Source organism: Leptopilina boulardi, unplaced genomic scaffold (assembly GCF_019393585.1).
Source record: "Leptopilina boulardi isolate dan_hultmark-lab unplaced genomic scaffold, ZJU_Lbou_2.1 LbouV2_371, whole genome shotgun sequence".
Taxonomy (NCBI): domain Eukaryota; kingdom Metazoa; phylum Arthropoda; class Insecta; order Hymenoptera; family Figitidae; genus Leptopilina; species Leptopilina boulardi.
This window is the reverse complement of record NW_026137942.1, coordinates 4,149,657-4,162,754: the sequence shown is the minus strand read 5'-3', so window position 1 is coordinate 4,162,754 and position 13,098 is coordinate 4,149,657.

The following is a 13,098-nucleotide window of genomic DNA, read 5'->3' as shown; positions in this document are numbered from 1 at the left end:
TATATTTTAAAAATTAAAAAATTTTAAAACCCTTAACTGTAAAAAAGTAGATAAAAAATTGTTTATAAAAAATATTAAAAATTGTGGATGAAGTTGAGTTTTAAAGAAATCAGTAGTAAAATTTAAAATTATTAAAATTTAATTTGTTGAAGGATGTTAATTTCTTTTGACATTTTTTTGGAATTCTAAACCATATTTCATTATAAAAAATTGAAAGAAGTATTTTTTGGCCATTTTATATGAAAAAAAGTTGAAAAAAATTATCAACTAAACAATAGTTTTTTCATTTTTTCAAAATATATTATAATATTTAAATACTCAATATTATCGGAAAATATTTTTCATAAAATAAAAAGTCGATAATATTTCATTTGACAATACAAAAATTTCGAAAGGTCTAATTTGGGAAATACTTATTAAAATAAATTATGTAAATGTAAAACTACAAGTTTAAGTACTTCATTATTAATAAAAATTAATTGAAAATTATTGAAAAATTATTATTAAAAAAATTTCCCTCATTTCATTTATAAGGTATAAAATTTTTTCAAAAATGAAATGTAAATTCTTATTGAACTAATTTAGTTTATTTTAAGCTAAAAATATCGAGTCTCGTTGGAAGTGTTTACATTCGTTTAAAGCAGGTTACATTTGAATGTATTATTTCTCAATAAATTTATATTGTCTGATGTAATGTAGACATACATTGAACTTGAAATATAATCAAATTAAATTACTACACCTGTTCTCAAAAGATAAAAAATACTTGAATTTTTTGTATAATTCAGAATGAATAATATAAATAATTATAATTATTAATAATAATTAATTATAGTACTTTTTTTGAATTATAATAATTATAATACAAATATAAATTTTAAACAAATTTTTCAATCAAAATGTTTAATTGTTAGTGAAAATATTTCTTTGTTGAATAATTTAACAATTTGGTCAGAGCTTTCAATTTTTTTTTTTTTTGAATAAATAAATGTAATGAAAAATTTAAATTCATTCATAATACTTATACAAAGGAATAAATTTATTATAAATTAATTATATATTTTCAAACAATTTAAAAAAATTGTCCTTACCATTTTCTAGTATCCGTCCTTTGACCTCATTAAAATTTGTAAATGTTGCAAAAATTACAAGAAACAGAACAATCCTTAAGTTCAACATTTTTTTATCTATTATAAAAAATTTAGAATTTAATTTTTACACACAAAGAATTTAAAAATTTTTACTTTTGAATTTGTTAATTTGTAAATTTCAAAATTGAGTTTGATATATTGCTAATGTGGAACACCACTATATATATATATGATCTATTGGTAAAAAAATTAACGAAAAATCATCTTTACGAAATTTGTTTAAGCTGTCAAATTATTTGCTTTTGACTAGTTGACGTTATACTTTTTTCCTGGTTCATGCATTAATTTCCTGACTTTTCTTATATCTGTGTAAATAAATTTCTCGAGTAATTTATTCATATATATATATATATTTAAAACATCAGGAAATTGGTTTAATTAAATTCAATTGATCAATAGAAAATTTAACATATAACTATACTTGATTATTTATATGCAATCTTCTTCCGCATTTATATTAAATTAAATAATTTTGCGTTCAGTGAACCGTTTAACATTTTTCTTCTCTATTTTAAAAATGAAAAAAAAATTTCAAGTTTTTAAATTTGCACCTTTAAAATTAGCCTTCTTTTGAAATATTAATAAAAGAATTTTTTTTTTTGAATCAATTTTAATTTTGCAATTTTTAGTAAAAAAAACATATTTTTTGTAAACAATTTTTTAGTTAATTTTTTGCAATTTATTGTTTTTTTGCAAAATTTTGATTAGAAACCTATAATATTGTACCTAATTTTAAATATCACTCAAATCAATTGTTATTTACTGAAGGATCTCCTATTATATTAGGTAAGTTAACAAATTTTCAATATCCTTTCTGAAAATCTTATTTATTATTACCTACTGTTTTTTTTCTTTTTTTATAAGTTCAAAAATTTTTGGGACTTATGCAGAAAATGTTAAATTTTTATATATATTTATTTTAATTTTTTTTTTTTTATTAATCTAAGAACAGTAAAACAGAAGTTTATACCTATGTGATATTAAAATACAAAAAAAATACTTTTTTGAATGTATTTTTGCCAAGAGAAAAAAAAGTTCCAGTTTTTCATTGACTTTTGAAATGTAAACGAAAAAAAATTTTGACTTTTTATTATTTTATATATAAAATATAACCATTTAAAGTATAATTTTTTAAAATTTAACATTATAAGAACTATTTTTATAAACTCATAATTATATCTAAACCATAATCTTAATGCGTCCCAATTCAATTAGGTATTTATTATTTTTAAATATTTCCATTTTCTGAAATTTGATGAATTTTTACAAAACTCGCTCTGCAGAAGAAAAAGAAAGAAACTCGCCTTCCCATATTGGATCCGTCAGTTTGAATTTTCGAAAACTAAAATGAAATTTATAATCAGCGACCCCAAAAACCTCCTAGTGACAAGTTTCTAGCAAATTCGATCAATTTTTTTAAATTTCATCCGCCATATTGGATTCGTCATTTTGATTTTTTAAAATCTGATTTCAGATTTGTAATAAACAGCCAAAAATATTAAAGAAACCATTTTTTTTGACAGATATTGATTCGGACAAAAAAAAAATTTTTATGCTAATTCTGTCTAATAAAAATTTGAGTAAATAATAATTTTATCAAATTTCAATTCGATGAAGTAAAAAGTCTGTAATATGAATATTCGTTTAAGAAAAAATTCTGTAATATAGAAATTCGGTTAATTGGAATTTCTGTTAAATCATAATTCGAAGAAATTAAAATTCTGCTAAGATTAAAATTAAGATAATAAAAATTTAATTAATTGAAAATTCTGATAAATTAATATTAGAGCTCCTAAATCTCAATTTAAAAGAAAAAACTTTTTTGCTTTTTTTTATAGAAACAAAATTGTAAGAAATTTTTATGTAAAGATAGTAATTTGAATATTGGCAAGAGTGATTTTTAAGAGACAAAGCGCCATCTATATATTTTGGCGGGATTAATAACTAATATAGGCGGGAAGAAAGCGATAAAGATTGGCGGGCAAGAATTTCTAGTCAGTTGTAGATTGATTGTCAAAAATCCCGGATCTTGATCCGTTTGTTCCGTCCGACCGTCATTATTATATTTGAGAACATTTCAATAAATGTGTTATATCAAGTTACAAAGCAGTTTATATTTTATTTGTCTTTTAAGAAGAACGTTTTTATTTATTTAGTAAACACCTTATAACTATCAGAAGTGGGATTACTTTAAGAATTGTTCAAGAACGCGAACGTTTCTTGAAAAGCCGCCATTAACACGTGGATCGGAAAGACCGGGTAGGCGTCATTATTTTGTAGCTGTGTGCTTCATAACTTTGCTGAGTGCCTTTTGTGAGTTTGTTGCTGAGTGCACAAACTGCATATTTCTTTTGTGGTGACGCTGTGTGCCTAATCGGAAATTGTCTGTGTGATAACCGAGACTTGCTGTGTGCAAAAAGTTAAATTCGCTGTGCCGGCGAATGATCAGTGGCTGAGTGCATTATAGTGATCATTGTGGTAAAGAAAACGCTGTGTGCAAAAACGACACTTGTACGGTGTGCGACTTGTGCCGTTTGGAAATTCGTGTTGCTGTGCGCGCACCTGAAATTCCTAAAATCTTATAGTGATAAGACTAACGTCTTGTATTTTGTTGATTTGAGTTCAAGATGGACGAGAATCATGGAAACAAATTTACAGTTGTCCAACTGAAAGTGGCATTACAACGTAGGGGGCTTCCGACTGCCGGGAATAAAGCTGATTTAATCCTGAGATTGGAATCCTTGGGAGGGAACATTTGGCAACAGGTGGCAGAAGAAACCATTGTTCCAGGGGAAGATCCGCTTCCGGAAGATTCCATCTCCGGTAGCGAAGGTTCCCGACGTGATGGCGAGGCTTCACGAGGTAATTGCGCAGAGGGAGACGGAACTAATCGTCACTTAGAGTCGACGAATGGCCAATCATCAGACATTGATCTAATGCGCAGGGAAATCGAACTTTTGAGGAGAGAGAGAGATATTGCGCAGAGAGAGACGGAACTTATGCGAAACGGGAGGGAGTTGTCACATGGATCGATAAGATCACAGAGTTCCCAGATTCGAGGAATGAGTATAAGGACAATTAGTGAAATGCTCAGTGAATTTGATGGAACTGGCGAATTTTGGAAGTGGGAGCAACAATTACGCTTGATTCGAGAAACATATGAGTTGGATGATAATAATACTAAACTGTTGATGATGTCAAAAATAAAAGGAAAAGCCCAAAGTTGGTTTCAGTCTAAACCTGAACATGTTTCTGCTTCATTTCAAACTCTCATCGAGAAAATGAGAAACATGTTTGATCAACGTGAAACAAAACTAGAATTACGTCGTGAATTTGAATCAAGGAAATGGAAAGCTGGAGAATCGTTTCAGGGATACTTTCATGAAAAACTAATACTCGGTGGAAAAGTGCCTGTGCCGGACGATGAAATGGTTGATTACGTGTTTGACGGAATCACTGATTCGAATTTAAAAAATCAGGCCAGAATGTTAAATCTCAGTAGTCCTGATGCTTTGCTGTCAGCATTTCGCAAGATCACCCTAGAGTCTGCAAAGGGAGTATTGGAACGTGATAGTAAAATACGAAGGGACACGAGGAAACCACCAGATCGCCAATCAGAAGGAGTTGGGTCATCAGAACGACGTCGTAGTGTTAAGTGTTACCGTTGTGGTGAAGTGGGTCATGTTTCAACCAAGTGTACGAAACCTGCTGTTAAAGGTGCGTGTTATCGTTGTGGTTCGGACGAGCATCAATTGAGGGATTGTACAGCGAAAGTGATTCAGGAGTCAACAGTAAATATGGTAGAATCAACAGCGGTGCCATCTCCATATATAGTAGGAATAAGGTTTCATGTAAATGAGAGTGAGTATTCTTTGGGTGCTTTAATTGATACTGGTTCTCCGATTAGTATGATAAGGGCCAGTCATGTGGAATGTATTCCGTTGAGGGTGCCTGATCATAAACAAAGTTATTGTGGTATTAATATGTCTAAACTTAATGTAATTGGTATTTTTGATATTGAAATTATTGTTTCCGAGTTGAAAGTAAATATAGAATTTTGCGTGGTACCTGATAACACAATGAGTTATGAGGCTATTTTGGGGAGAGATTTTATTTGTCATCCTTCGGTGAAATTGTCGTTGAATCAAATAGTGGGGTTGGCTGAAGGCGAGGTCGAATCTCAGGAGGATGATTTTGATAGACAACTTTTACAGATTGAGCCGGATGTATTATCGGAAAAATCGCGATTACTGGTGTCATCGGATATTGACGCGTCTTTACGAGACCAAATTGAGAGACTTTTTGAAACGATTTACATTGACGGTACAGAATCGGGCTATGGAGAGTCAGAAGTTAGATTAATTATTAGTTTGACAAGTAATCAGCCGATAAGTTTTCGTCCACGAAGATTAGCATTTGTAGAAAAAGAAAAGGTGCGCGAGATTCTCGATGATTTGGAACGGAGGGGAATAATTAGACCAAGTAAATCTCAATATGCGAGTCCAATTGTTTTAATACGGAAAAAAACAGGTGAAATACGACTTTGCGTGGATTATCGGGCGTTAAATAAAATAACGGTAAAAGATAATTTCCCCACTCCTTTGATAGATGACAATTTAGATCGATTACGGAATAAAAAGTTTTTTACAGTATTAGACTTAAAAGATGGATTTTACCACGTCAGGGTAGATGAATCGTCTGTCAAGTATACGTCTTTCGTCACGCCTCTTGGGCAGTACGAGTTTTTGCGCATGCCATTTGGCCTGACGAATGCGCCGCGTGTTTTCCAACGATACGTTCAAGAAGTTTTTGACAGTTTATTACGTGAAAATAAAATATTATTGTATATCGATGATATACTAATAGCCACAGACACATTGGACGAACACCTTCAAATATTAGAGGAAGTTTTTATAATTGCAAAGAAGTGTGGATTAAAATTTAGAATGGATAAATGTCGTTTTGCTTTTAGTGAAGTTACTTACCTTGGATATCGAGTTAATGTTGAGGGTATTCGTCCAAGTAATGAAAACATAGCTGCTGTTATGAATTATCCAGTACCGGGTAATACAAAGGAGTTGCATCGTTTTATTTGTCTGGCTAGTTATTTCCGCAGATTTATTCCGGGATTCTCCGTGTTAGCAAAACCAATATATGACCGTATTAAAAAAGGAGTAGATTTTGAATTTGGACAAGAGGAAAACGAAGTTTTTGAAAAATTAAAAAGAATTTTGTCGACACAACCGGTGCTTGCAATCTATTCACCCGATTTAAAAACGGAGTTGCACTGTGACGCTAGTGCTAGCGGGTATGGGGCCGTGCTTTTGCAGAAGCAACCGAGTGGGGAGATGAGACCGATCTCGTTCTTCAGCCAGCGTACTACCCCCGCAGAGTCACGTTATCACAGTTTTGAACTCGAGTGTCTGGCAGTGGTATATGCGATTAAGCGTTTTCGAATATATTTGTACGGAATTCAATTTATTATTGTTACTGATTGTGATAGTTTTCGTTTGACACTGGCTAAACAAGATGTCAATCCGCGAATTTCGCGTTGGGCGATGTTTTTGCAGCAGTATAATTATGAGATCTGTCATCGGTCTAATAAAGGTATGCAGCATGTAGATGCTTTGAGCCGCTGTCATAATAATAATGTATTAGTAATTGAGGGAAATACTTTAGAGAGAACGTTAGCGGTGAGACAAAATCGAGACGATGAGATTTGTAAAATTCGGGATAAATTAGAGATCGAAGAAGATAAATTTTATGCTATGTATGATGGACTTGTATATCGAAAAGATAAAGAAGGAAAATTGTTGTTTTATGTGCCGTGTTCAATGGAAGCAAACATAATACGTACGTGTCATGATGATATGTGTCATGTTGGTGTGGACAAGGTTGTCGAAAATATCTCGCGGATTTATTGGTTCCCACAAATGAGGACAAAAGTAAAAGAATATATTGCTAGTTGTCTTAAATGTATAGAATTTTCATCAAATGGGGTTAAAAAAGAAGGTTATTTGCATAGCTTACAAAAAGGCGATAAACCTTTCCACACTTTACATGTTGACCATTTAGGTCCGTTTGAAAAGGCGAAATATAATGTTAAACAGTTGTTTTGTGTGATTGACGCTTTTACTAAATTTATTCGTTTATACCCTTGTAAATCTACCACATCAAGTGAAGTGACCAAATGTTTGAATGATTATTTTAGATCGTATGGTAGACCAAAAAGAATTATTTCTGACCGGGGAACCGCTTTCACGTCAGCTGAATTTAAAAATTTTGTGGAATCTGAGAGTGTGGAACACGTGTTAGTAGCAGTAAGTACTCCGAGAGCTAATGGTCAGATAGAACGATTTAATCGTGTCATAACGCCGATGTTAGCAAAAACTTGTGAAGCAGTTGATAAATGGGATCGCGTTGTCGAAAAGGTAGAGTTTGCGTTAAACAATACTGTGTGTAAGTCGACAGGCACAACTCCTAGTAAACTATTGTTCGGTGTTTCTCAAAAAGGAGAAATAAATGATTTAATTCGGGAGGTACTTGAATCGTCAGCAGAGGATCGAGATTTCGATAATTTAAGAGAACAAGCTTCCAATATGATACGGAAAAGTCAGCAAGCTAACGAAGAATATTATAATAAAAAACGTAAAATTGCCGCAAAATATCTTATAAATGATCTAGTTATGATACGAAATATCGATACCTCTGTCGGCATAAATAAAAAACTCATTCCTAAATTCAAGGGACCCTATGAGGTCGTTCAAGTTTTGGATAATGATCGCTATGTAGTTAAAGATATACCGGGTTTACAAGTTACTCAGATGCCTTACACGGGGGTTGTGGCTGTTGATCAAATGAAAAGATATATTCCAGAACGTTGAGAGTTATGTAAGAATATGTGTCATGTTTGTCCGGGTCGTACAAAGGTCAGAATGGCCGATGCTGTAAGAAATTTTTATGTAAAGATAGTAATTTGAATATTGGCAAGAGTGATTTTTAAGAGACAAAGCGCCATCTATATATTTTGGCGGGATTAATAACTAATATAGGCGGGAAGAAAGCGATAAAGATTGGCGGGCAAGAATTTCTAGTCAGTTGTAGATTGATTGTCAAAAATCCCGGATCTTGATCCGTTTGTTCCGTCCGACCGTCATTATTATATTTGAGAACATTTCAATAAATGTGTTATATCAAGTTACAAAGCAGTTTATATTTTATTTGTCTTTTAAGAAGAACGTTTTTATTTATTTAGTAAACACCTTATAAAATAGAGTTTTTGTGCGGATATAATTACCCCATAGTTGACGGTAGTTAAAATACAAAAAAATTTTTTAAGATTAAAAATTAATTCTAAAGATAATCTGACATTAGATTTTTGTTTATTGCGTCAAAATACACAGGGAGAGGATAATTTTAACTGTCAGAAAGGATTCTATATTGAAGTTGTGAAATTGAATTTTTAAGCGAACAAAGGACAAGATTATTAAATTTCAAAATTAATATCTTCGTCGTTGTCTATATGTGACACTCCACGATAAAAGGGACCTTATCGTAAAAAAATATTACTTTATATATGTGGATTTTTAAAGTAAAAAATTCTTGATACAAAATATTTTTGTTTAAGCCTTCATTACATTCGAAAATTTAAAAAAAAAAAATTTACTTTTGATTTTATCTAATTAATTAGAAGCTTTTTATAACGGTAAAATTATGACTAAAAATAAAATTTCTTAACTATAAAGTCCTTTTTCTCGTGGAGTGTCACATATACATTTTTATTATAAGAATTAATTAATTTTTTTTTATTATAAGAAATATGTGACAAGAACTTTAGCAAAGACTTTTTGAATATTTTGAAATGTTTATTGTCACTATAAAGTGTTGCAAAGTGCAAGAAATGAATATAAACATCCGCTGAGTAATAATGACAAACCACCAATCATCGGTTTCCATAAAATATAAAAAAATTTTTAATATACGTGTATAAATTTTCAAGTGTATCTTGTATTAGCGTACATATTTCAAAATTTGTAAATAAAAACAAATTTTACATTATAATAACACGTACAAGTTACTAAATGACAAAATTTTAAATTTATAATTTTCTAATAACATTTTTCGAAAATATTTTTTAACCAATTGAGGATAATTAAAAATATGTTATTTTTAAAATAGAAATTCACTTCTTTTGAACCTCAAATTCGACGCATACAAGTATGATAGAATTAAATTTTATTACAAGAAAATATGACATACTTCTTATAAAACATTGCCAAAAATATATATATATATGTATTTTCGTTGAAATTCTCATATAAAAATTCGATTTTGTTAATTCCAATACTTCGGCTAACATTCAGTTATATATGTATATATATATATATGAATTATAAAGTAGAATAAAACAGTTGATAAAAGATTTGAAAAACATACATCTAAATAACAATAATCAATTATAACATAAATATATAAATTATTTTAATTTGACATAAGAAAATTTTTTTTTATATATATATAATATATATTAAACAATTTCGTCAATAACAATATCAGAAATCGCATCGACTAAAGATGGAAATTTTCAAAGCACAGCGCACTATAAATTAATGTGTAATGAATTCATAAGCACATAAACATTAATTAAAGTGATTAGAGTGATATTTTCACAACCTGATCAGCGAAATGCCTTTAAATTCTAAAAAAAATAACCCTTTATCGCATTTATTACAAATGAGTACTAAAAATATCCATCAGCTACAGTTTCATCTTTTTTGTTTTCACGTGCAGAAAGTGTATTCTACTTATTCTTTATATTAATTTACAATATTCTATTCAAGGCCTTTCTTATTCTAGAAGGTCAATCTGGTGATGTAGAGGACACTTATATTATTCTATTACCTTCATAAGAGGTAATAAAATTTCTTAAATTCAATTACATTTTGAAAAATATACAATTTTTTTTACAATACTCAACATATATATAGAACAAACACATATGAATCTTAACGGAAAACAAAGTAATAAGTGGAATGATTGAAAATTGCTAATATTTTTATTACTAAAATACAGGAGGGTTAGTTGCATTTTTTTTTTTTTTTATTTAATTTGTATCTGTTCTATATATATAAAATAAAAAAAAAACAGGCTAATTCTGATACTTTTATTTAATGCAAATTTTTTCACCTCAGAATATTGTATGTAGAGCGTTATCCATGGAGACGGAAAATTTTGAATCTGAGATTTTTTTAATATTAGAGCATTTTGTTGCCTTTCATTTGAAAAATGAAAAAGTAATGAAAAAATAATTTTTTTAAATTTCAATTGTTTTCCAATATTAGTTTAGTTAAGTTAGTCGAAAAAAAATATAAATTCCACTGCAACTTTGAGGCACAATTTTTTTTTTGCTTAATCCCTTCATTTTGAAGTAGAAATAAAGTATTTTACGTTTGGTACAACGAACCCAAATCGTAATCCGAAAAATTTATAAATAGTTGGGAAAAAATTAGATATTAGATAGATATAATTATATAATAATAAAATGCTTGGTCTGTCCTTCTGTCCTAACTTGAAGTTGGCCTTTTCTGAGTTTACATGTTTTTTTGAATAATAATCTTATGACGTGTCAAATTTTGACAATTCTTTTTCTCATTTTTGCCAAAGTTGTCAAATTGTGTTTCCAGATTTCGGAATAAGTTTCTTTAAAATTCCAAATTCGAAAATTCAAAGCTGAATTTTTAAAAATTAATTTTTAAGGTACCAGGGGCCAACGAATACCTATTAAATATTAATTATAAAAACACAGGCCTCGAATCAACTTAAAGACACAAAAAAAGTCGTTTTAGTCGATTTATATTCCAAAAAAAGTGGATTTGTTTTTTATTTTAACAAAAATATTTTACAGATTTTTAAATAAAAATTGTTTTTTTTTAATAATAATCCTTTTCGAAGGGTTAAAGTTGAAATTATTAGAAATAATTAAATTTCAAAAGATATTGTTAATTTTAAAACAATTATTTAATTTTACAGAACTAAAAATAATTTATCAAACAATTTTTGGAAAATATTTTTTAAATTTAATTGAATTTTCAAAGATTAAAAATTGTGATTTTTGAAATTAATTGAAACTTTAAGTGATTTTTAATTAAAATTTTAGATGATTTCACTAAAAATTGATTAGAAAATCCGCACAAAATACAATAATTTGAAAATCATTTTTAATTGAAAAATGGTTTCAGATACTTGAAATTTCAAAGAATATTATTAAAATAGTTAAAAATAATTGAATTTCCTTAGAGTTATAATTAAAATTATTAAATTTAAAAAAAAAAAATTTTCGATGGAAAATTTCAGAAATAATTAAATTTTAGATGCTTTTAAATTCAAATTATTGAAAATTCAATTAATTTTGAATTCAAATTTTTGAGAATAATGAAATTTTATTTGATTTTAAATTTGGAAAATAATTGAATTTCAATTCATTTTGAATTGAAAATTTTGGGAAATAATTGAATTTTAATTGAAATTTTGGATAATAATTTAATTTAAGTTCATTTTTGATTGAAAATTTGGATAATTAATTTTGAATAGAAATTTTAGAAAATAATTGAATTTTAGTTTATTTTGAATTGAAATTTAAAAAAAATAATTCAATTTTATTGTGATATTTTTTTTTTTTAAATTATAAACAATTGTTAAATTTCATAAAAATTTTAATTGAAAAATAATTTTGATATAATTGAATTTGTGATGTATTTAATTAAAATTATTAAAAATAATTAATTTAGTGAAGAATTATTTTAGTTCAAAATTTGTTAAATAATTGAATTGAAGAAAATCTGAAGAAGATCTACATTTTATACTAAAAAAATGTATTTTATTTACCTTTATTTTCAAATGTAAAAAAATGTCGCATTTTATTAAAATAAGTCGATAAAAGTCGTATAATCCGAGGCCTGTAAAACATATAATTTTCATTATTATCAATTAATATGTAATAATATTCTAATAAATTAAATTATTATTGATAATATTAATCCTTAATTTCTTTATAACAAACAATTTAAATACTCAATTTGGCGGGCTTGCGCGCGTTTAATTTTGCTAGTATAAAATAAGTATAATACTTAATATTTTTTGATAATTTTTGAAAAAATTACTATTTTCCATTGAAATTAAGCTAAAATAATAGGAAAAATCATGTTTTAATTATTTTTGATAGTTTTTAATAATTTTTATATAATCTGTGAATTCGACAAAAAAATTTTTTAAAATTAATTATTTTTGAAAAAATTATTCTTTTCCATTGGAATTACGTTAATATAATAGGAAAAATAATGTTTTCATCATTTTTGAGAAATTTGAATTGGATAAAAAATTTTTTTTTTTGATTTTTAAAATTAATTATTTTTAAATTAATTATTTTTGAATAAATGATTATTTTTCATTGAAATTTTTTTGAATCAGTTATTTTTGAGTCAGAAAAACAACTTTTTAAGTTACTGGGTTCAATTTTTTTTTAATTTCTCAGAATTTTATAAAATTTTTCATCAAAAATTTTCTCGGGTTTTAATTTATGTTCGTTGTACCAAACTTAGGTATGTACTTTATTACTACTCCAAAATGAAGCATATTAAACAAAAAAAAATGTATTTATAAAATCTTTAAAAAACTTTAAAAAATTTATAAATTTCAATAATATTTTTAAGCCCACAAGCTAAAAAAAATTTAACTAAATTAACTAATCAGTTTTATTTTGTTTCAAAGACTGTTCAAATTATAATTTAAATATTCTTTTCAGAAAATTATTTTCTTTATTTCAAGTAAAATTTAATTACTATTTAAACAAATCAGTTGAAAATTAAAGTTATATTAATTTTTGAAAAAAATATTAACTAATTACTTTTTCTACAACTTTCATGAATTAAAGTTTTATCTAACAGTAAAA